General features: G+C 36.6%; 1 long non-coding RNA gene across 2 annotated transcripts in view; it reads right to left on the bottom strand.

Annotated features, from left to right (window-relative positions):
- Window positions 1–3,257, bottom strand: part of LOC131034085 (uncharacterized) — a 41,776-nt gene extending 38,519 nt beyond the window's left edge. Inside the window, exons 1-3 of one of the 2 annotated variants that reach the window (XR_009103737.2) lie at window positions 2,962–3,257; window positions 1,834–1,888; window positions 1,639–1,712 (exon numbers count right to left, since the gene is read on the bottom strand). This is a non-coding gene — a long non-coding RNA (uncharacterized LOC131034085). The remainder of the gene's footprint in view (window positions 1–1,638; window positions 1,713–1,833; window positions 1,889–2,961) is intronic. The other variant, XR_009103736.2, reaches the window with a different exon arrangement.
- Window positions 3,258–26,698: the final 23,441 nt, after the last annotated feature.

The following is a 26,698-nucleotide window of genomic DNA, read 5'->3' as shown; positions in this document are numbered from 1 at the left end:
TGTAGTGACTTATTTTGATGAGGTTACCTTTAGTCATATTACCAAGAAAGGAAATTGTATTATTAACTAAGTTGTCAATATAGGTATGGGATTGACAGGGAAGGAGGGATGGTCCAATAATCATTGATTTAATGGGTATTCAATGGAGACCTTGAGACTTAATCATGAGGATATGAGTGTTTAATCATCCAATAATGGGTAGGATAGATAGCATGTGATACATAAAGTAATGATATTATTTCTATGAAGAGACAAGAGCATTTATGGGATGAAATGATGAACATTCTCATTCATTCAAGTAAAAGCAATGATGGATGTTATTTATTTTGGTTATAGGTGGGGTTGGTGGCATTATATGTTATTTATGGTTTGTGGTGCTATGACATATGGCATCCATAAAAGGATTTGAATGTGGGATTGGGAGAAAAGAGAGAGGAGTAATTTATGTTGCATGTATAGAAGGAAATAAATATCAAAGCTTTGTCACTAGGTGGTGAGAATTTGGGAGCTCACGAAGGACATAGATGGGGATTTGAGCATGGGGATTTTCTCAGCTATAGAAAATCTTCTACTCGACCCTAGGCATACATGGGGGAGGAGAAACATGTTTGACATGTGGATAAGAATTTCTCTTATTCATTGATATTGTCACATATGACTAGATCTTTTTTATTGACGGAAATATTGAAGATGTGGTTCATCAATTTGAGTTATAGTTTAACTATATTCTTGATCACTACATGCCACTATAAAATGCATAATGTTAATAGCACTTATTGAAGGAAATTGCAAAAGGGTTTGAAGGTGGCTTTGCATATGGATGTGATCCTAGATTTTTTCGAATAGTGTAATAGTGCTGACTTAGATAATTTGGCAATTGTGGATCCACCTAGTAAAGCATTCTCTTGTGATTAATATAAAGGTTCGATGGGGGATATTTCATAAATAAGAATGAGCCTCAACGAATACAGTTTAGATCAGTTCAGTCCATAAAACTCTTTTAGTCTCAATTGTATGTATTAATCAGGCTTTTTCATTCTTTCAGATCATATGATCTCTAGATGGAAATGGCTATCCAGCTTTTAAGATGCATCAATGTATAAATTATAATATATACATTGATGCATCTTAAAAATTCATATACAATAATATATACACTGATGCATCATAAGAAATAGCTACTGGTTGCAATCTGAAAACATATATAGAACTCTATATGCATTTCACTTGTCAAATAAGAGCTGGAGAATGGGCCTCTCTCACTACATGTCTTATCCTGTAGCAATGCATAAAACATTCTGGCGAAGATGTGCCTGTGAGAATCTAAAAACCTTAAAACATTTCAAAGCATTGAGCCACTATTCCAAAATACTCTTTATAAAGGCTAAGAAAACATATGATAAGACTGAGAAATAACAACATGCAATTTGAAAGTACAGACAACTTCGAAACAGGAATCCTCTGCTAGTAATAACTGTAGAAAACAAATACAAAAGTAGAAAAACAATTACCAACAACACATTATCTGGGAACCACAAGATCATTACAAATTTGGGATGCTCCTCCTTTTGTGCTACAATTCTAAGCTAAATAAGAGCAACTAATGACCATGTAATAGGAAAAAGATTTAGTACATACCATTATCTTATTTTCCTGTTGTCCAGCTTATCAGTCACTATCGTTACAGGGTGATGGTTTCTTATCAAGCCATCCTGTATAGAGGTAGTTGAAAAACAAAGAAATTATATTAATTTTCAAGGATTATCCAAACTTTCAAAAATGAGAAAAATAAAGATCAAAACCAGAAGATTAGGACAACAATATTACAATTACCAGAGAAGCCCACGAGGCTGCTTCATGATTTTATTGTAGGTAGTGCCATTCACCCCTAACAGACATGAGCAACAATGCCAAAATGGTTGGTTAATTCAGTGTACAACCTACAATTGATCATTCCTTACAACTATTTGGCATGCTGTCAATTCGAAGATATATTACAACATTTTTTATTCACAGAATGCTCATCATAGAGGTAACGTCTATATAGCATGATATATGCTGTTTTTACCAAAAGTAAAATGGTACCCTAATGAGATGCCTCTGTCTATCCAGCAAACTGGATGTACTTTTTACTAAAATAACTAATAATTGGAAGTTAATAAGTGTAATAAACCAGGGTGGTTTATTTAGTTGGCATTTGTAGGTTTTTGCTTCTGAATAATAATTGTTCTATTTTGTAAGTTTTTTATAATTTATGATATGGGGCAATCTGATTTTGAATTTACAGGTCTTATATTATATATAAGACCACCTAATACTTCCAGAATGTATGCATACCCTACTTCTGTAAGATTCGAACTTACAAATCCTCTGTTTTTTATCATATAAAAAACATTAATCATTTTTCAAAATCAAAAAAATTTCAACAAATGTACTAGGTATAATTTATAGGTTTCTAAAGAACATTCCTTAATCAAATTTTCCACCACCTGGGTTTTCTTTTGAGGTATGTTAGAATTTCTGTCTTAATTTAAGAATTTTCCAGGACCTACTATTGTTTTTGGATCTACAGGAGCTATAATCAGAAATTAAGACCTCTATCCTCTGAACTACATTGTACAATAATGATATATGTTTTCTTTTATCTAGTCTCCCTACAACCCAAAGCTATCAAAACTGTAGCATAGGCATTGAAACTGGTAAATATCAATGGGCATGTTTGTGCTTAGCAGTTGAGGAGCAATTCTCCTTTGGCAGAATCAGATTTAGACTAGATAACCGAGACCACATTATCAATCTCTTAATCCCCTGCAAAATCTGTATTCTTTTCAGCCAAAGAAGAGCTGCTCAGCAAATGCTGAGCACACAAACTAATAACAGTTATCCACACCATATCCACAGCATAACAGAGAGATATAAATAGTTAACATAAAAGGATATCCTCAAAAAAGCAGAATATACCTCGTCCAAATTGATCAGAAAGCAGTACATTCCTCTGTATTTTGACGATTCGATTCTTTTTGTCTCGAGTGTTCATTGATAGTCAAGAGCTTGAATGGGTAATGGGCAATTAGCAATATGCTTCACAGCATGCAATAACAGCTTGCAGATTATATTCTGTGACTGAAATAGATTTGAGGCAAGAAATTCTCAGCCAAGCAAATATGATGCTCATCACAGACATTTTTCCACCCAAGGGCATATCCAAGAGCATATTCCCTAAGAGGCCTTTTCGGAAAATGAGCTGACTGCTAAAACTCTTTGTTAAACGGTTTCTTACTTGTACCATCTATACTGAATTTCAATCCTTAATTTGGTCCTATTTAGACTTTGTTTCTTCCCCTTTGGCCGCACTTGAACAAGATAAGGAGAGCCTAGGGACAAAAAGAATGGTTTGTTTCTATAAATTAAAAAGTTAATTTATAAATTATTTTGAAAATTGTGTAATTAAAAGTTTGAAGAGGTGGTGTACTTTGTTAAGGGTTTTTGGTTCATCTCATATAGGTTGTGAGATCAATTTTCTCCACCTTAGTTTATCTAGTTGTAGGTTTGATCAGGCCAAGTTTGCAACTCCAGGGGTTTATAAGGATGGGCTCATCTTGTCTTGAATTGTAAGTTAGGTGTAAGAAGTCAAGTGGGCTTCAAGTCGTTGAGTTATCCCTACCGATTCAGATTTGGCTATATAGCCCATAGGATGCACCAAGATATCAATACCCTTTGTACATTATAAATATATTGCAATGGATGTTTGGTGCATACTAAGCGTTGTATAGCCATTTCCTACCGATTTTTCCCCCTCAATAAAAAGAAAAAAATAAGAAAATTGGATGGTTAAAATAATGAGATATTGAAGATTTTAAGTGTTTAAAATTTGAGTTCAAGTTTTAAGCTTTAAAAATTTTGTTTAAGTGAAAACCAAAAGAGAGATTTTCTAAATATTAAATGAGGCAAAACCTAGTTCTTAGACAAGTTTCAACATAGTGTACACTTTTTTTTATTTTGGAAGAGATGATATGATTGTATATAAATCAAAAACTGAAAAAAATAAAACATACATTTCCAAGTTATCTAGGTTAGTTCAATTAAGTAATTATAGAGTTGGAATTGAATATGCAAAATTGATTAAATACATGGGTATTTAATTATAATTTTGATATAAGCTTTTTTGTTTAGATGTCAAAAAAAAAATTTCTTATGGTTTTGAAATTTTGATCTCTATTGTTAACATATATGTTGGCTATGCATTGTTTAGGGTCACATCCAAGGTGCATGAAAGGTATCCCCACAAGTGTAGAACTAATCCTAAATGCATGGAAGTAATTTTGTAACTTGTTGCCTTGATCTTGCTAGTTATTGCAATTGAAATCTATTTATCTTAATTTAATGTCTAGAAGTGTAAGGTTAGGTGTTGTTTACAAACATCTTTGAGGAATTATTAGATTGTGAGGTCAAGTTCTTCTAAATCAAACTCCTAAAAACCAACATTACAACTTTGAGTGAAAGGCATAGAAATAACAAAAACACGTAGAACAACCCTAGGATAATGTCACTATCAATGAAATCCCATTGTGCTTCTTGATAACTCCTAGATGATAATCCTTGATTATGCTACTATATTTGAGTAAATTTGTATAGATTTAATAAATACAACCAAGCCCACAAATTACCAAAATGTAAGGTAGCTTAGCTAACAATGGCTAATGAAAGTGATCAACAAGGTAACAATTTGAATTTTAAAAGTTTTTGTAGTTAGATTTCGAACTACAAAAGTGACCTAAATCAAGTCTCCATCATTATATCTAATTTATTTTGATGAACAATATGTTTAGAAATTAGGATCAAATATCTAAAGATTGGTGGTAAATGGGAGTATGATGAGATGTCATGAGATGAATTAACAGAAGTTATGTATATATCATATGTTTACACATTGTTAGGAGAAATGGTTTTAAATATAATAATTTTTATTTTGATTCTTGTGCTTATTATCTAAATAAGCACAAGAATATTTTGTTGAATATAAGTACAAGAATCAAAGTAAAAATCCTTGAAAGATAATACAATATTATTCTTGTGCTTATTATCTAAAGATGAAGTATTCTTGTGCTTATTATTTTTATTTTTATTCTTGTGCTTATTATCTTTTACATTTTTATTTTTATTTTAAATATTTTTGTGCTTTTTTTAATATAATTTTATTTTTTAATGCTAATAGATCAAGTTTTCGGTTCACCCAATGAAAGATGAAGTATGACTTGTAGAAAATTGTGATTCAAAAATATAATAATCACTTTCACCATTTCCCTATGGAAAATCAATATGGAGAAATAGTAACAAATCCTAGTATTTTGGGTAGAGATGCATTAGCAACAAACAAGGTAGCCTACTAGACTATATAATGTAGAGAAAAACTCATGGAGGAAGTTTCATTCCTACTGTAAGAATTTGTTGAAAATAGCAAATATCAAGAGCACATTGAATAGCACAAAAGAAAGACTAAATATTTGATAAGAATAAACTGTATTCTAATCAACAGAAAAATGAGATCAACTGGATCATTACATACAATGTATGATGAGCCTACTCATAAAGGCAAATCTAAGAGACAAGAGAGAACACAATGATGACATGTGGCTCAATAAGATGCAAGGGTAGGTAGGAGGAATAATCAAATATTCCACAAGAGGTGGATCAACCACCAAAGGTGGAATGTAACAACAATATCACACCATAAAAGGTGGAAATTCTCCTACATACACACTCCCAATGTATGCACATATCCCTAAGTGTCTCATATGCAAACTACAATGTTATGCATGTTCCTAAGTAAACTTAAGTAAAGTGTAATTATATCCAAGATGAATAAATAATTACACCAACACCCTCTCCCCTTAAGTGCAACTTAGGGAAATGCACTTAAGTCTACAATGCAACTAAGCAAGCAAGATGGGTCATGGCTACAAGGCCATGTCAGGTACCCATGGAGAAATACAAATGCAATCTCCCATAAAGCAGGGAAAGAGAGAAAAACCCAATGGGAAACCACCACCACCCAACTATACAAAGAACTCTCAAAGAAGTATGTGAAGGACAAAACCCCATGTGAGGAAATAGTCCCCCTCATATGAGAGAAGAAGAGAGACCAAGTAGCCCCCCCTCAATGTAGAATCTGCACCAATGGTAGAAGCTCGAAACTGAATGAAGAAACTGATCCATGAACGTCGAACAACATTAATCCCCTTAGGAAGAAACAAAACCAAAGGTGTATCCATGAAGTCTCCCCAATCATGAAGGGAAGACGTAGGAAAAAAACTCATGATGAATGAAGTCTCTAAAAACTTCTCAAGTGTCCCCATGTCAATGTTGAAAGTTACCCCTTCCAAAGGTGGTGTACTGATCCACACTGCTGAAAAAAGGCACTCCAAGATCTAGTGGAAATGAATGTAGAACAAGATCCAAAGACTCACATGTCTTCTCTAAGGATAAAGAGACCTTCTCCAATTGTTGTACATAAGAATCCACAATCATGTCAACCTCTAAAAAATGATGTCTCCCAAATCTACAATGTAGAACTCCACAAACAAACCTGCAATGTATGTCAAGTAGTCATCCCAATGAAATGAAGCTGGAAGACAAGATATATCTCGTTGCACTGAATCACAAGAAGGCAAAATTGTCTCATCATCTGCATTATCAAGTGCAATAGGTAATGTGATATCAAGAGGAGGAGATGAAATGCAAGGCTCAAGAATGGGGTCACATGTGAGAATCCCCAAGTTCAAGTACCCAAAGTTCTCCTCAATATTCGAACCATCATAATATGTGTGATTATCATGGGAAGAATCATCCTCATCAATAGGAACAAAATCTGCAAAGAAAAACCGAGATGGATGATCAACCACCCCTATAGCAATGATAGCTCTAGTCTCCAAGTCTCTAATGATAACTAAATCAGGTGTGAACTCCACAGTTTTCCTTGTTTCCCCGTGAGTGATTTGATAGATGGAAAGAAGATTGTTTGTCAAATGGGGTACACACAACACGTTATTGAAGGATTTATCCCCAATGGCAATAGATCCTTTCCCAATCACATTCATGTATGTATGATTGCCCATCAAAATAGGTGGCATGTGACAAGGCTCAAACGAAGAGAACGTAGACTGTGAAGATGCCATATGATGAGAATCCCATGAATCTAGAAGCCATCTCCCTGAATCATGACTTGTAACTATAGCACAAAGAGCTTGTCCCTTACCTTTTGATTGTGAGGAAAGGGAAGGAGATGAATCCTTCTTCTTATAAGTGGGTGGTAAATCAATGTTGTTCTTCTTTCAAATGTTGGTCAATTCATCAATTTTCTTAGTGTGGCAACAATGCTCATCATGACCACTCTTCTTGCAATATGAACAAAATCTCTCCTTATATGATCTTCCCTTGGGTGAGGAAGTACAATCCTTTTGTTGTGGAGAGGAAGATTGTGCTTTATCTTGTTGTGTCTTAGGCTTGAACTGCTTCTGCTTCTTGTTGGAATTATTTCCTTGATTCTCTTGATTACCTTTATTAGCCACCAAAGCTTGTGACTTTGAAGATTTGAGAATCCCCAAGCTCAACAACTTAGATTTCTCCAACATCAACATTTATGTGAATGCATCAAATGTAGGCATACTGAAGGAACTACCCATTGTAAAGTGATGAGTTTGGAAGCTAGAAACAAATGTTGCATACTCTAATGGAAGTTTTCCCAATAGGTTGTAGACCAATTGCGCATCCTTCTTATCAATGTCACAATCCTTCACTTTCGCTCTTAGCTCATTTGCCTCGATAACATAATCTTGGATTGTATCAAAGTTCTTGGGATCCAACATGGTGAGATCATTATCAAGTTGATAGCCTCTAATCTCATCAATTTTCCCATACAATTTTCCCAAGACATCCCATGCTTCCTTAATTGTTTTACACTTGTCAATGTGAAAGATGAGATCCTTTGATATTGTAAAGCGGAAAATCGCGATCGAACCCTAGTTGCTCTCCCCTCTTCCAACTCCGAGGAGAGAGAAGGGAGAGTCTCTAGGGTTGATGGTTTTCACTTAGGGAAGAGACTTTACATTCAAAAGAGGGGTTGAAACCCACAAGATCCAATCCCACACAATGCAAGATTGGATGCTAAATGTGTTTCAAGGGTTAAGAAAGCAAGACTACCCTCTTTTGTAAAGAATGTTGATAGAAGAATTAAGCTAGGAATGCATAGAAAGTGACAAAGATTTGCTTATAAACTGAGATAGGGATATAGGATGAAGCTGCGGACCTGGAATTAGCAGTAAAATGTCGATACGGTGCTGTCCTGCAAATTTGAGCAAAAGTTGACGGGACGATGGCGCCCGGCGTGCACACGGTCCTCCGAAAAATCCGCGAAATGAAGGGGGATCTGTTCGTCTCTGCACAAGGATTCCAGATCTTCAATTTCAACCGCGTACCTGCAACCTACACACAGAAAAGAGAAGACGATTGGGGGGTTAGGGATTAGGGGTTTGCCTTTAGGTCAAACCCCGGTTTTGGAATTAACCAAGAAATGAGAAATGCTGTAAATGTAATGTAAAACAAGTACTAATACCTTGTTGTAAGGATGTTTGTATCCTTATGTGCGAAGGTATAGATGTTGTTGTTTGTTGTATGTTGTATGTTGTATGTTGTATGTTGTATGTTGTATGTGATCTCCTCTTCAATGGTTGAATCCTTGTCTTGAATGCAACACTTAGCCTTGAATGGAGACTTAGAATGATCAATTGCTTGAAAGAATGCTTGAATGCTTGAATGCTTGAGTATAGTTTCCACGCTTTTTTCCATCATGTCGAATGTAAGAGGAAAATGTAGTTTATATACTTGTCAATTAGGGCTGATAGACTGATTTTCCCGACCTTAGGCCGACCAGGAAAGATAATTTTCCAATTTGCAAACATAAAGACCCGAAGTCCAAAAGAGACCGGGCCCAAAATAGGACCCAGGGACCAGGGCGCTGGGCGCTCTGGTCCTACCTCCCGGGACAGCAGGGTGCAAAGGAGGTTCAGGCCAGGGTGCAAGAAAATGCAGTTTTTGGTGTCATAATCAGGTTTCGGGGTCTCCATTCAGGTTGCGTGTTGCGTCGCCATCGTGAAGACCGAAATGCAGTCGAAATTGCAAGTGTCGCAATTTTAGGACGCTACATTTAGCCCCCACTTTAGCGGGAGTATAGGTGTACGCTCATACTTCCGGTAAAGTACAAGGAAACAACATTGAAAAAACTTTCACCACGTCAAGGAGGCAAGATACACCAAGCCCCCAGTGGACTAAGGATCTTACAACTTCGATTGACAAAGTAAAAGCGAAGATCACGAGGGAGAACCATGACTGTCAGTAGTAAGGTTCCCTCACTATGAGTCATGCAAGAAAGATATCAAAAATTTTCAAGGCAAGGTTAAATTTGCCAAGAAATTTTCAAGTATCTTGAAAAGATATGAACGGGATGTATGCCCCCCTACGTTAAAGCGATCGCACACGCCTCACCGGGGGTGATTGCTTTCAGGTAGTGATACATATAAGAATGAGAAAGGAGCACGTTATCATAAGGATTTAGCCCCCAAGTGTGAGATAAGCCCAAGGATAATAGACACAAAACACAAAGCACAAGGTGTCTTCGCTTTCCTTGGGGTCAGTATGCCGTATGATAATTCATGTATATCATATGTATGTATGCATAATTGTTCTTCATTCCCCAATCAAGGAAGGTCACCTAGAAGAAGGGAACACATGTGTCTTTTGAGTCAACATGAGAGAGATCGAGAGATCTCAATGCTTTGCATCGTCCTCAAGTAGACAACACTAAGGACAACAAATAGAAGAATGAGAGTAACATATAGAAGAAGTAACAAAAGAGAGGAGGAGAGAATCTGCTATGCTAATGAAACTAGTCTAGCACGTCATCTACCCCCCGATCTTGCTGATCAATGTTTCAGGAAGGTAGGGAACACGCTAGAGGAGGAACATCCAACACAGCAGATGGAGCTATCACAAGATCCAAACAAGGGCTATGTTCATATCCCAAGCCACGGTGTTCTTGTCTAGGAGCTAGGATAAGTGCTTTAGAAAATTCGTTAGATAAATGGTTATCAACATCAACAAGTTCATATTCACTATCAGAATGAACAGGAGTAACATTTGTATCATGAATAACATTTTCATCTATATCATCATCAAGATTTATAAAAATAGGATCTTTAACTCGCACAGGAACAAGACCATCATGCATCTTATGTTTAGGAGATTTTGGCTCAATCGTCGGCTGAGGAGAAAATGGAATAATGCTTGTTGAAGGTGTTTTTGGGGATTGCAAAGTTTGAGAAGCAGCTGCCTGAGCTCTAAGACGACACCTTCGTCGGCGTTCACGTGCAGAACGATTTCGTCTAGTCTTAGTAGGAAGTTGAGAAGATTGAGGAGGAGGAATGTTCTCATCCTTATCACTTGGGTGTTTAGGTTGTGGTCTCTTAGGTTGAATAATAGGAGAAGAGGAAGGTCTCTTCTCTCCATAAGAGGAAGGAGGAGGAACTGCTCCATATAAGGGAGGAATATTTGGTTTAGGATGGAGACCAAGTCCATCATGACGAGGAGGTATAGGTCTACTTTTAGGAAGTTTATTAATCATAGGCATAGTCACATCCATAGGAATGGGTTGGGAATCTTCTTGAGGAAAGACATTAGTTTTATCTTTCAAAGGAAGAACTTCCTTCTCAAGAATGATAGGAATGTCAAGTTTGGGTGTTCTAGGTTCACTTAGAGATAGGATCATATCTTTTTTCCACTTTTGATAAGATTTGAAAAGATGATCACTTCGCGGAGGAAGAGATTGGAATTGTTTAGGCCAAAAGTAATCAATAGGAACGCTAGAAGTTCTTTCAGCTGGTTTAAAGAGACTATGATTGACAGTAACAACTTCACCATTATGGGGAAATTTCAAACACTTGTGAATAGGAGAAGCAATAGCTTTCATGGAAGATAGCCAAGGATAGCCAAGCTTCACACGAAATTGTTTGGAAGATGGAATAATAGCAAAGTTCACATCAAGGGATTTGTTATGAACTTCAATAGGTAATGTAATAGAACCAATTGCAGGAGAAGAAAATGCATCAAATAATTTCACAATCACATCTGTTTTGTCATAGAACACTTGATTCAATTGCAAAGTAAAAAGAAATTCTTCAGTAATGATATTAACCATACAAGAAGGATCAATAAGCACTCCATGGCAAGGTGTATTTTTGACTTTTGCAACTATATATAAAGGACCATCAGGTGCCCTGATAGTTTCACTGGAATCAAATGTGATGGAAGGTTCTTTAGGGATTTTCTGTTGCTCCACAAAATTAATCACATTCGGAGTCATAGACATGAGATCATCAGGTGAGACAGAGGAATCAATAGTATCAATCGCATTAGAGGTATGAGAAGGTAATGGATCAGTGAAAATCTGAAGATTTTGGTTAGGAGGTGCTACAGATGTATTGCCTTTATCATTCACTCCAGAAACAGAGATAGTATTATTATCAATCAAATCTTGAATTTTCCCCTTTAAAGCAAAACATTTTTCAGTATCATGCCCAGGTTGACGATGAAATTGACAAAAAGATTTGTTATCAAAATAAGGTGAATTAATCTTTGCAGGATCAATTTGCCTTATAGGAGGAAGAGTAAGCACATTTTGTTCCAATAACTTATTCATAATACTATGCAATGATTCATTCAAAGGAGTAAACTTTCTTTCTCTCTTGAAAAACTTAGAAATAGGAGACACACTTGATGCTGCATTCACATTGTTGTTGATGATGTTTTCATTGAATTTAATGGACTCTCTGTTCGGTTTAAACTTCCCAAATGGTTGTTGACTACTATCACCCTTATCACTCGGAGCCATAGGATGTGATTGTTCCATTTGACTCACAGTCAGTTGATAATTGTGAAGAGTTGCGCACAACTGTTGGAAAGAAGTAAACTCAGAAAATAGGAGTTTTTCTCTAATGTCTTTTTGTAAATTAGAAATAAAGATTCTTTGAATATCATTGTCAGGCACTGGAAAGGAAATTTGAGCATACAAATGCTTATATCTACCAATGAAATCAGTCACTTTTTCTTTAACACCTTGTTTACAATGCATTAAATCAATCAAAGTAACTTTAGGACTTATATTGTTTTGAAATTGTTGAATGAAAGCATTTGCAAGTTGTTCGAAAGAAGTAATAGAATAGGAAAGCAACGAGCAATACCATTGTAGGGCTTTGTCTCTTAATGTTCTAGTAAACAGTTTTGCAAGCAACCTTTGGTCATAAGCAAAATCAGTACATATTGTTTGAAAGGTCTTAACATGTGTTAGAGGATCACCCTTACCATTATAAAGCTCCAAATGCGGAATTTCAACATGTTTAGGGGGGATAGCTCGAACACTGTCAAGAGAAAGTGGACTCGCAACATCAAATGTGGGCACACTAAACTTAGATTGATTCATAGAGGCAATTTGTTGCTATAAAGAAGAGACAGTTTGTGCAAGATTATTAATGGTCGCTTCAGTCGAAGAGTTCATATTAGACATGTTAGATTGTGATGGAGGTGTTATGTTATTGAAAGAAGGTAGAGAGTAAGGTGGTGGGACACTATGATAGTTAGTCATAGGAGATGATTGGATAGGAGGAACACTACAAGGAGGAATGGAATGGTTAAATGAATTGCCCCCTTGCGTCATGTTCATTTGTGGTGATATAATAGGAACACTCATTGAAGGAATGAAAGAAGAAGTCGGATTGAATGAAGGAAGAGGGTTGATTGAAGAAGAGGGATTGCCCCCATGACTGGTGATCATAGGAGGAATGTCTTGTATTGAAGTAGTCATTATGTTTGATGTAAAAGTAGGTATGCTAGCAATAGAAGTCGTCAAAGGAATAGAATGATTGTCTTGAGTAGGAGGTTGTGTATAACCTAAGGTTTCGGCACAACTTTTCATAGGCATCACATTTGAATCCACAATGTGTGCAATACCACGCAAAATATCAATTCCATTCTTATCACTTTGAAGCATACGTTTTAGACCCTCAATTAAAGGAAGAGCTTGACTATCAGGGTATTCTTGAGACATCCATTGTCGAAAATCGTCAAATTGGTTATCCAATTTTGAAAGTTGTTCTACAGAAACCTCATGGAGAGCTTCTTCATCATTAAGAGGATTAGAGGAATTACCCATGTCCTCGTTAAAAAGACCATTCAAATTAGGTTCCATCTCCTCAGTAATTAAACCTTGGAAGGACTTAATTCTAAGGCTTCGTCTAACGGGAATAGTGTAAGTAGGGCTTACTATTGTAAAACTCATGCACTAAAGAAAGAGAGAAGATTTTGAATTTTAGAGGTAGCAAATTTCAGTAAAACCAGCCAATCTTCCAGATTTAAGCTGTTAAATACAATCAGGACAATCTCCCGAAATTTCGAAAAAAATGTCCGGGACCGTGGCGCTCGGAGTGCACACGGTCCTCGCAACTTTTTTCGAAATTTGCAGGGATGAAAGTTATGATGATTTTACAGCTAACCTGAAAAAAATTGAGTGATTTTACGATCTGTAGATAGGCCAAATTAAAGTTGCAATCTCAAAATTGAACCCTACCAAGATTGTCGAAAAATGCAAAATTTGAATTTTGAAAAAGAGAGGGAAACTGAAATTTTGAATTTTATGATTTTAGAGGGAATACCAAAAGCAATGCAAGTTTTGAAATTTGAAAGTTGACTCAATTTCACGCAAAATTCAATTTTGAAAGCGGAAATAAAGTTGTTGTAATTAAGCACTTAATTTCAAAAGTCACAAATTGCAAAAATTTGCATAAAGCATTGAAATTTCGAATGAATGATAACACACTTTTCAGATTTAGGACTGTAAGAAACACAATTTTGATATGAATTTTAATTTCAACAATTTTTGAAGGATTAGAAGCCTCAATCCAAGCAATCGCTAGACCAACTTTGACTGTAATTTTGAAGGTGTTAAAATCGATAAAATCAGCCAAAATTCTAGATTTTAGCAGAAAAATACAGTAAGATCTAGCTCCCGAAATTTCGGAAAAAATGTCGGGGACGATGGCGCTCGGGGTGCACACGGTCCTCGCAACTTTTTTCCAAATTTTCAGGGATGAAAGATATTGTGATTTTATGCTGGAATCCAAAGTTATAGCCGATTTGGAGATGTTTTGATCAGTGAAATTGTCCGACAAAGGTTGAATCAAGAGGGTTTCAAAAATTAGGGTTTTGACACTTAACCACTTAATTTTCAAAATTAAAGCACAAATATGAATTGATAATTTGTAATAGAAGGGCAGATCTGAAACAAGCATTTAACAATTAAACATTTCACAAGTTTAATTACTTAAAAAGAAAATTTAGGGTTTTTATGCAATTAACCTCTAAAATTTTGCAAAAGATCAAACATGGAAATGTAATCAAAGAATCCAATTTTCAGATCTAATTATGAATAATCAGAAAGGATGTTCACGTCGGGTTCACCAAAATGTAAAGCGGAAAATCGCGATCGAACCCTAGTTGCTCTCCCCTCTTCCAACTCCGAGGAGAGAGAAGGGAGAGTCTCTAGGGTTGATGGTTTTCACTTAGGGAAGAGACTTTACATTCAAAAGAGGGGTTGAAACCCACAAGATCCAATCCCACACAATGCAAGATTGGATGCTAAATGTGTTTCAAGGGTTAAGAAAGCAAGACTACCCTCTTTTGTAAAGAATGTTGATAGAAGAATTAAGCTAGGAATGCATAGAAAGTGACAAAGATTCGCTTATAAACTGAGATAGGGATATAGGATGAAGCTGCGGACCTGGAATTAGCAGTAAAATGTCGATATGGCGCTGTCCTGCAAATTTGAGCAAAAGTTGACGGGACGATGGCGCCCGGCGTGCACACGGTCCTCCGAAAAATCCGCGAAACGAAGGGGGATCTGTTCGTCTCTGCACAAGGATTCCAGATCTTCAATTTCAGCCGCGTACCTGCAACCTACACACAGAAAAGCGAAGACGATTGGGGGGTTAGGGATTAGGGGTTTGCCTTTAGGTCAAACCTCAGTTTTGGAATTAACCAAGAAATGAGAAATGCTGTAAATGTAATGTAAAACAAGTACTAATACCTTGTTGTAAGGATGTTTGTATCCTTATGTGCGAAGGTATAGATGTTGTTGTTTGTTGTATGTTGTATGTTGTATGTAGCATGTAGTATGTGATCTCCTCTTCAATGGTTGAATCCTTGTCTTGAATGCAACACTTAGCCTTGAATGGAGACTTAGAATGATCAATTGCTTGAAAGAATGCTTGAATGCTTGAATGCTTGAGTATAGTTTCCACGCTTTTTTCCATCATGTCGAATGAAAGAGGAAAATGTAGTTTATATACTTGTCAATTAGGGCTGATAGACTGATTTTCCCGACCTTAGGCCAACCAGGAAAGATAATTTTCCAATTTGCAAACATAAAGACCCGAAGTCCAAAAGAGACCGGGCCCAAAATAGGACCCAGGGACCAGGGCGCTGGGCGCTCTGGTCCTACCTCCCGGGACAGCAGGGTGCAAAGGAGGTTCAGGCCAGGGTGCAAGAAAATGCAGTTTTTGGTGTCATAATCAGGTTTCGGGGTCTCCATTCAGGTTGCATGTTGCGTCGCCATCGTGAAGACCGAAATGCAGTTGAAATTGCAAGTGTCGCAATTTTAGGACGCTACAGATATATATTTCCTCAATGTGCCAATATTCAAAATGTTTTTAGTGAGTCATTCCATGTGAGCATTAGGATCAGTTGGTGCAGTGATAGTTCCATCAATATAGTGAGTTAATCCTTTTTCCATTAGCTTACTCCATACATCAATTTTCCAAGAAGCATAGTTATATGGAGTTAAAAGTGGAAATTTAGGAGAACTCATAGCAACAAAATGAAAGAGCACTAAGAAAAGAGAGGCACAATCACAAAAGACACCCCCCCCCAAAAAAAAAAAAGATGATTTGGCACTTTATACTTAGTGCGATTATAATGGGCCACTTGCAAAGAAAGGGCAAAGTGGACTTTTGATTGAAACTTTACAGCTACCACAAATAGGCTAAAAGGGACCCCATCAAATAATGCAAGAGCTCTAATCTGACATCCAAGCAAAATAAAGTACCAAATAGGCCAAAAATGACCAAATACTAAAAGTACAATTTTAACTCAAAATCACTACAAATTGATGGCAGTTTATGAAAGTAGACAAAAAATTATGTACTTTCAAAAAAAACGGCACCTGAAAAGGAGGTCGTATGAGCCCGAACAAAGCCTTTGAAGCTGCAAAATTGAGGATTGGACAGGTACAGTCATAAAAACTGAAAATTGTGAAAAAATTATCCATCAAAATCAGAAAACTCCACCACCACTACGAAGAGCACGAAAAATTAGCCCAAATAAAAAAAAATTGCACCAAAAAGGTGTTGGAATAAATAATTTATGTATTAATTATTCACTTAATTGCATTAATTCACTAAATAATATGTGCCTTAATTAGTAATTAATTATTAGCATTTATTATTTAGTTAATTAATTAATTAGGGATAATTAATCAATGTTTATCTACATAGTTTCATGCATTTAATTAGTTTATTATGCTATTTGTGCATACATGACTTATTCATGCATTTTGTTTTAACTCTCAGTCTATCTTGTAAACTCCACCATTTAGGGTTTCTATCTTTAGAGTTAGATTTCTTTATAAGGATGTCATATCCTTCGTTGTAACTAAAGCAATTTCAAAGCAATTCAATCAATTTCATTATTATTGTCTTTAATTATTTTGTTGTTCAATTCTCTCTTTATGTGTGACAGATATTCTTGCAGAAGATCACTGAGCTTGTGGGATTCGCATTTCACGAATTCTAACATTGTATCAAAGCTCTAGATCTGAAGATTCATGTTCATTTTTTTAGAGATTATTTTGAATACACAACAAATCATTCATCTTGGGTTAATTTGGAGCAAACCATCAGTTCCAAAAGGCTCGAGAAAGTCAGAATCGCCTTAAACGGATATACAACGTCATATTTGCAAGGGTTTGATTTTTTATGTTTTTTCAAATCTTTGGGGGTTCTTGCAATATTTGAGGCATTTTGAGCCCAAACGGACCTCACCATTGCGTCTGCAGCGGCCAAAAAACCCTAAATCATCAAAATCGAAGGTTAAAAAAAACAATTATGATTTTTATCAGCATGCTTTTTTAGGCAAGAAAATCCGTACGGTCGTACCTGCACTTACATCAAAAATATTTTCCAAAGAAAAAAAATCAACTAGCTGGTAAAACAAAAAATTGATTGCTCGGTTTTTTATTTTTTTATTTTTTTTTAAATCAAGTGGGTGCATGTTGTTACAAAAAGGTTAATTTTTTTAATTAAAAAAAAAAAGGTCAACCCTTTGCAACAAAAGTAAATTGTATCAGCGTTGATTTCATCATGATTTCATGTTGGCATCAGCTGTACAATTGGCATACATGGCCCCTTTGGACCCTCTTTGTGCCCTAAAAGAGGATTTTTTTTCTTTTGGCCATAACTTGAGCATACGGAGGCGAAATTGAGAAAACCATATATCGTTGGAAAGCTATTTTCGAGCTGGATCCAATTAAGAAGATATTTTTTCGGATTTTTCTATTTTGTAGGATTTTTTTTAGTTGAAGTCAGAATTTGTTGTTTGCACTCCAGTGACATATCTTGTCCATCCAGACTCTATTTTTTGTAAACGATCCATTGTCAGAAATATGATTCAAAGCTCTTTCCAAATCTCAGGTCCATTTTTGCAAACTACTTACCAAACCACTTTCTCTTCCTTCTAGAGTCAATAGTTCTTTTTCTGGACCTATTCTACCTTCCTGTGATCCGAGCTCCACCTTTCTTGTCTCAGATCTCTACCTTTTTCAACATCATGGAGAGAAGCATTCAAATTCAGTGTACCTGTCATACCTCTCCCTTATCAGCAATATGGGGGGGTTTCTACTATTGGTGCTAATGCTTCCTTGGTTTCGCATTGGAGGTTCTATGTATTCAGTACTTGTTCCTATGTACTAAGAAGATGCAGTGGCTAGTTACCCATGCATTTCGATGAGATGAAATACTTACCATATGGACACTCTTGCATCCTATTTCTGGAGATTTTTTTTCAGCATCATAGCAGTCATTCTACAATAGTATTTGTAGCTTCTTCATGCTTCTATGTTTCTTCATGCTCATCTATTGTTTCTATTTTTTTAAACATTCAAGTTTGGATGCTTCTTAGTCCTTCACTTTTTTTTCTCCTTTGGAGAGGAATTTTGTTCCCACTAGGTTTTCTCCTTTGCTCCATTTCTGAGAAACTTGCATGTTTGTTCATGGGTACCTCATTAGGCTTTATGTGGGAACCCATCTTGCATTCATCTTTGTATTCTTTTTTCCTACATCTTTTTTGCCTCTTTCCCCAATTGTGCATTCAGCGAGGTGTTGGAATAAATAGATTATATATTAATTATTCACTTAATTGCATTAATTCATTAAATAATCTATGCATTAATTAGTAATTAATTATTGGCATTTATTATCTAGTTAATTAATTAATTAAGGATAATTAATTAATATTTATTTCCATGCATAATGCAAACTATGTTTAGATTTTGAGAGCTTCATGCATTTAATTAGTCTATTATGTTATTTGTGCATACATGACTTATTCATGCATTTTCTTTTAACTCTCAGTCTATCTTGTAAACTCCTCCATTTAGGGTTTCTATCTTTAGAGGTAGATTTATTTATAAGGATGTCATATCATTCATTGTAACTAAAGTAATTTCAAAGCAATTCAATCAATGTTATTGTTATTGTCTTCAATTATTTTGTTGTTCAATTCTCTCTTTATGTGTGACAGGTATTCTTCCATAAGATCACTAGGCTTGTGGGATTCGCATTTCATGAATTCTAACAAAAAGGAGCTGAAATAAGCAAGTATGGGCCTCCAAAGTTGACCTACAAAACCAAAAAGCTCAATGAGAGGGGGCTGAAAAATTTCAAGAAAATGTTGACATCAACATTTGACGAACCTGAATTCGACGTCCATCTGCCCGTCAAAAAAATGTCGCCTCCATGCCTGCACGAACTGTTTGTACAGTACAGACTATGATACGTGGAAAGTTTTGATTGGGTCTGTACAATATGAAAATGATGCGTGGTTGTACATGTGGTCGTATGGAAAGTTGATTTGGTGCTGACATGGCTATGTACGATCTCCTGACTAGGCAGATGACATGGTGTGACACATGGCATGTTGACTAGGCTTCCAATGTGGATAGGTTGTATGTAGACGTGGCATTGACTAGATGATTAACTCGTCTCTGTGTGGCAAGATGAAATGGCACCAACTGGGTTGTCATGAATCTTTGTCAGATATCAATGTGGTGCTAATGTGGGGTTCTTAGTGAATGACTGGCCACCAAGTGGCGAATGAAAAAGTTGTGGGGACTAGTTAAAATTTGTCACGTAACGACTGTAAGATTAGGTGGCCTAGAAAGGTGGATGACCTATCGCCTGGACCCATCCATAGACTAGTATTGTCATGCCACGTGGCTTGTAGATGTGGCAGGCTCGTGTGCTGCTAAATCATGTTGGACATTGTTGGCATATGGGGAGATTGTTGGATATCATTGGCATATGGTGAACCGGCATGTTGATATGATGATAATGTTTTGTCATTGATGTCAATAAGTTCAAGTGAACCGGTATGAGGAGATGCAGTGAACCGGTGTCAAGGTTTCACTAAGTGTGACCACCGGTTGGCAGTCTCAGATCTATGGTTATCGGTTTGGCGATGCAACCGGTGATACTTTGTGATCAGTTAGCTCAGAGATATAAATGAGATCGAGGTGCCATGTTAGCCTTGTGCACATGAAGGATTGAGATATGAGAAGATCGACTGTGTTTGGAGTCTACCTCAGGAATGATTATTATTCTTGGCAGTATGAGAAGAAAGCATGATGGGTTACTGATTCCCATGAGCAGTGAAGAATGAACGATGCAGATTATCTTGTGATCTATTTGAAATTGTAATACTCTATGCAATGTGTTTGGATGGTCAGGATTGGACTGCCTGCATTGTAAACCTTAGATACTTAGGGTTTAGGGTTTATGCTACCAACCTAATTGTTGTCTATAAGGTCGATGATGTTTGTTATTGTAAAGTTGTTGGAAAATGATTGTGTATGTATCTGAGTGATGAGATACTTGCCAAACCAGTAAGAGGAAAACTACATAGTGTGATTGCAGAGTAGAGGAAATGAAAAGGATCTGCCTTGGCATGTAGTGTTGCTATCATATCAAAAGTTTTAACTGTTGTCTTCTAATCATTTTAACATATGGAAAATCCCTTTACCGGGTAGCTTTAACAGACTTATTGTAAAACTTGTAACCAGGTGACTCAAGATCATTGAGTTCTTCAAATCCTTTAGCAAGGTAACCTTTAACAGGGTTTCAACCTTTAACAAGGTATATAGCCATCCCTTAACTGGGTGATCTCTAATAGGATCGGTTCCTAACAGAACCTTATTGTAAAATCTTTAACCACACTAGGCTCCTAACAGGGCGAGCTTCAAAAGAGTTCAAAAACAAACTTGTGGGTATTCATCCCCACCGTTCTTTTTCCCATTTGGGTTTCCACGTGAAAAAATTTGTGTGTTATGTGTTATGCATTTTTTATGTGATGGTTATGAAGTAGTTGGTTGAAAGATTATGCATGTAGAGTTAATAGGTTATGGTATTACTAGTATACAACATGCATATGTTTATGGGTGAAGTTGATATCAAGTATTGATCATATTTGAAGTGTTTAGACTTATCAGTTTATGGTATCTGATGTCTTATTGTGTTTAACCGGTATTGCCATGGTTAAGTTTAGTAATGGTGACAACCAGTTGGTATTGCTTTAACCTGATAAGTTGTTGAGAAAGTTTTTGCCTGCACGAATTCACCCCCCCCCCCCCCCCCTCTCTCAGTACTGGTTGGGGTATCTGTTGTTCATCATTATTCATCAATTGGTATCAGAGCTCTTCAGGTCCTCAGTGATATAAGCTTAACCACTTGAGGTAAAAGATCCTGATGTAATGATGAAGAGGGAAGGTCCTAAGTTCAATAGAGATAACTTTAAGATATGGAAGGATAGAATGAAGATTTACATCAAGAGTATGGGTGCTTAATGCTAGATCTATATTGAGAATGCCTATGTGACTCCCACTAGCACTCTGACTAATGATCATAAGAGAGAGATCCAGGAAAATGGGCAAGTCATGGAAGCTCTTATCAGCAGTCATTCAGATATTGATTTTAATAATGTACAAGACAAGGATACACCTAAGGATGTATGGGATGCACTGGAAAACATCTATGGTGGTGATGAGCATGTAAAGGAAGCTAAGGAAGAAAGCCTTAGAGTTAAATTTGAGGATATGAGGATGGTTGAAGGTGAGACCATTCAGCGGTATGGCATTAGGATTAAGACTATGGTTGGAGATATTAAAAGCCCTGGTGGAACTATTGATGATACCACTGTTGTTAGTAAAATCCTTAGATCATTGTTACCAATCTATGCAATCAGAGTTGTTGCTATCTAGGAACTAAGGTCTATTGATAAAACCAAGGTATCCTTAGATTCTATCATTACAAAGTTAACTGCATATGAATTGAATAGCTATGATGGCAATGTTCAGAAGACTGAGTCAACCTTTAAAGCATCTACTGTACCATCCAGAAAAGGAAAAGAAACTAGTACCAGTTATGAATCCAAACAATGCATAGATATATATGATGAAGAGATTCTAATGGAGTTTGAAGCTCTTCTTGCTAAAAGACTTCCAAAGGGAACTGTAAAATATAGAGGTAAACTTACTTTGAAATGTTTTTCCTGCAACAAGATAGGACATATAGCTATTAATTGTCCTAACAATGATGATAAGGATAAACCAGAGAGGTTTAGAAAGTATAAAGGAGGAAACAGAAGAAATTGTCTAGTTGTTGTGGATGAAGGTGTCACTGATGAAGAATCAGAGGATGAAGAAAATGAAGAGATAGTGTTTGTAGCAGTAAAGGAAGAAGTGTCTGACAAGAAAGCACTTGGCTCTCACATTGACAACTCTAATGAGTGGATAATTGATAGTGGTTGTTCTCACCACATGACTGGTGACCGGAGAAAGTTTTTGTCTCTGGAGGAATATGATGGAGGTCTTGTCAGATTTGGCAATGACGCACCATGTTTGGTGAAAGGTAAAGGATCCATCTCACTGAATGGAAAGAGCAGTGCAGATGATGTCTACTGGGTAGAAGGTCTTAAGCATAACCTGTTGAGTGTTGCTCAGTTGAATGACAAAGGACTAGTTCTGGAATTCAAAGGCGGAGTCTGCAGTATAATTGGAAAGAGTGGTGAACTTATTGCCACCGGTAAGAAAACCAGAGGTAACCTATTTCAGTTGAATACCAAGATAAGTCGGTGTCTAATGGCTAAGTTTGATTATAGTTGGATATGGCATAGGAGACTCTGTCATATGAACTTTGACAACATTGTTAAAGCCGGTAAGATCAAGGCAATAAGAGGACTATCTTTGTTGAACAAACCTAAGAATTCTTTGTGTAGAGAATGTCAACTTGGGAAGATGTCTTCCTCAACTTTTAAAGGTAAGTCTTTCTCAGCAGAAAATTTACGTGATCTTGTGCATCCTAATTTGTGTGGTCCTATGAAAACTAGAATTATTCAGAGAGATAGGTATTTTATGATTCTTATTGATGACAGCTTAAGAATGATGTGGGTCACATTCTTGAAAGACAAGTTTGAAGCATTTGGAAAGTTCAAAGCTTTCAGAGCATTAGTAGAGAAAGAAAGTGGTAAAAAGATAAAATGCCTGAGAATTGATCAAGGAGGAGAATTCACTTCTGATGAATTCAATAAGTACTATGAAGATAATAGTATCAAGAGGCAGTTGTCTGACCCAAGGACACCACAATAGAATGGCATAGCAAAAAGAAATAACAGGACTATAGTTGAAGTGACTAGAACAATGTTGATCCAAGGAAAGGTTGCTCACACTTTTAGGAGAGAAGTGATGAGCACTACATTCTATACTATGAATCGGGTACTCATCAAGAAAGGAAAAGATAAAACCCCTTATGAGTATTGGACCAAGAAAAATCCCACTGTGAGTTACTTTAAAGTGTTTGGTAGTAAGTGTTATATCAAGAGAGGTGAGCATTTGAGCAAATTTGATGCAAAATGTGATGAAGGAATATTTCTAGGATATTCCACTAAGGGAAAAGCTCTCAAGTGCTACAACAATAGAACTCAAAAAATTGTTGAAAGTATCATGTCAAGGTTGATGAATCCCCCGAGGAACCTAAGGAAACATGCAACGAAGAAGTGGAAGATGAACCGGCTATAGCCTTCTGGGAACCTGTTAAGAAAGAAAATTGTAAAGATCTTAGTGTTCTTGTATCGGTAGAAGCTGCAGTAAGAGAAGAAGAAGAAGAGGTTAGTGAACAAGAAGAAGAAAAGCTAGCAGATCAAGCTAGAGTCATTCCTAGATATGTGAAGTTGCATCATGATCCAAAGAAAATCATAGGAGATCAAGATGCAAGGATACTCACAAGAAAAAAAGTGAAGGAGAACTCTAGCATGATTTTTGAATTTGAACCCAAGACTTCCAGAGAAGCTCTTACATATGAAGACTGGATTAAAGCAATGGAAGAGGAGCTAGACCAGAAAGAAAAGAATGCGACATGGTCTTTGGTGCCTAGACCAGAACATAAAAATGTCATAGGTACCAAATGGGTCTTCAGGAATAAGCTGAATGAAGAAGGCACAGTTGTAAGAAACAAGGCTAGGCTTGTATGCAAGGTATATGCTCAGGAGGAGGGAGAAGACTATGGAGAAACCTTTTCTCCTGTGGCTAGACTAGAAGTTGTTCGAATGCTACTTGCATTTGCAGCATTTAAGGGATTTAAGGTTTATTAGATGGATGTGAAGTCTGCTTTTCTTAATGGAATCTTAGAAGAGGAAGTGTATATAGAGCAACCATAAGGGTTTGCCTTATCAGAAGATAGTGACATGGTGTGTAGATTACACAAAGCCATGTATGGACTGAAACAGGCACCTAGGGCATGGTATAAAAGACTACACTCTCATCTTGTGAATATTGGATTTCAGAGAACAAGTGAAGATAGTAACATCTACTTGAAATCAAAAGGTGATCAGATTCTGATATGTTAAGTGTTTGTGGATGACATAATCTTTGGAGGAGATGATAAAATGAGTCATGTATTTGCAGATGAAATGAAGAAAGAGTTTGAGATGTCTTTGATAGGAGAGATAAAGTTCTTCATTGGTTTACAGATTTAGTAAATGAAAGAGGGTATCTTTATTACCCAGTCCAAGTACGTCAAAGAGGTATTGAAGAATTTTGGCATTGAGCAAAGCAAACCGGTTGGTACACTAATGGTGATTGGTTGTAAACTGACTAAGGAAGATGATTCAGCACTGGTGAATGATAAGGAGTATCGGTCAATGATCAATAAGCTACACTATGTGGTGCACAACAGACAAGATATTGCTCATGCAGTGGGCATAGTAGCTCCTTTTTCAGAAATGTCCAAGAGAATCCCACTTGGTAGCTATCAAAAGTATTCTTAGATATTTGAAAGGAACAGTTGATTATGGATTGTGGTATCCATATAATGGTGACTATAATCTCAAGGTATATACCGATGCCAATTAGGGAGGTAATGTGGACGACTGAAAGAGCACAACTGGTGGAGCATTCTTTCTCAGTGGAAGATTAGTATCATGGGCAAGTAAAAAGCAGAGCTGTATTTCCCAATCTACAGTGGAAGTAGATTATGTGGCAACATTTATGAACTGCACTCAAGCAATTTGGATGAAGCATGTATTGGAAGGTTTCAAAGTACTTGTATCTGAACTGGTGAATATATTTTGTGATAACACAAGTGCAATAAATATTTCCAAGAATCCTGTATTGCATGCTAGAACTAAGCATATTGAGCTTAAATATCACTTCTTGAGAGAGAAAGTTCAGAATAAGGAGGTTGTACTACAACATGTTTCCAGTAAGGAGCAGCTAGCAGATATATTCACTAAGCCCTTACCAAAGACTACATTTACCTATTTGAGAGGTGAATTAGGGGTTCAGCCCCTTCATGAAATCAATTAAAGTTGTGTGCTCTGCATCAGTCAAGTACTACAGTGACAAATCTTTCAGGATTGATGTGTTGAAGGATGCTACTCCTTAGAGGGAGCAACATAGTAGATTTTGGAAGCTTGTGCCTCCACTTTGGCATTGTTGTCAAAGGGGGAGAAGATATCTGATGTATGGGGGAGAAGATATTTGATGATGAAGATACACTGGTCTATAAGGTTTTCAGTTGCAATGCTACACTGAGTATTGCCACCAATGCCAAAGGGGGAGATTGTTGGACATTGTTGGCATATGGGGAGATTGTTGGATATCATTGGAATATGGTGAACAGGCATGTTGATATGATGATAATGTATGTTGTCATTGATGTCAATAAGTTCAAGTGAACTGGTATGAGGAGATGCAGTGAACCAATGCCAGGGTTTCACTAAGTGTGACTACCGGTTGGCAGTCTCAGCTCTATGGTTATCGGTTTGGTGATCCATCTTATGTGATGCAACCGATGATACTTTGTGATGAGTTAGCTAAGAGATATGAATTAGATCGAGGTGCCATGTCAGCCTTGTGCACGTGAAGGATTGAGATATGAGAAGATCGACTGCGTTTGGAGTCTACCTCGGTAATGATCATTCTTCTTGGCGGTATGAGAAGAAAGTGCGATGGGTTATTGATTCCCATGAGTAGTGAAGAATGAACAATGCAGATTGTCTTGTGATCTATTTGAAATTGTAATACTCTATGCAATGTGTTTGGACGGTCACGATTGGACCGCCTGCATTGTAAACCTTAGATACTTAGGGTTTAGGGTTTATGCTACCGACCTAACCATTGTCTATAAGGTTGATGATGTTTGTTATTGTAAAGTTGTTGGAAACTGATTGTGTGTGTATCTGAGTGATGAGATACTTGCTAGACCAGTAAGAGGAAAATTGCATAGTGTGATTCCAGAGTAGAGGAAATGAAAAGGATCTTCCTTGGCATGTAGTGTTGTTATCAGATCAGAAGTTTTACCTATTGTCTTCTAATCATTTCAACAAATGGAAAATCCCTTTACCAAGTAGCTTTAACGAGCTTATTCTAAAACCTATAACCAGGTGACTCAAGATCATTGAGTTCTTCAAATCCTCTAGCGAGGTAACCTTTAACAGGGTTTCAACCTTTAACAGGGTATATAGCCATCCCTTAACCAGGTGATCTCTAATAGGATCGGTTCCTAACAAAACCTTATTGTATAGTCTTTAACTGGACTAGGCTCCTAATAGGGCGAGCTTCAAAAGAGTTCAAAAACAAGCTTGTGGGTATTCATCCCCATCGTGCTTTCTCCCATTTGGGTTTCCACGTGAAAAAAAATGTGTGTTATGTGTTATGCATTTTTCATGTGATGATTACGTATTATTTGGTTGAAAGATTATGCATGCAGAGTTAATA

This window comes from Cryptomeria japonica, chromosome 5 (genome assembly GCF_030272615.1).
Source record: "Cryptomeria japonica chromosome 5, Sugi_1.0, whole genome shotgun sequence".
Lineage (NCBI taxonomy): Eukaryota > Viridiplantae > Streptophyta > Pinopsida > Cupressales > Cupressaceae > Cryptomeria > Cryptomeria japonica.
The sequence above is the reverse complement of the archived record's forward strand: the minus strand, read 5'-3'. Positions and strand labels throughout refer to the sequence as shown.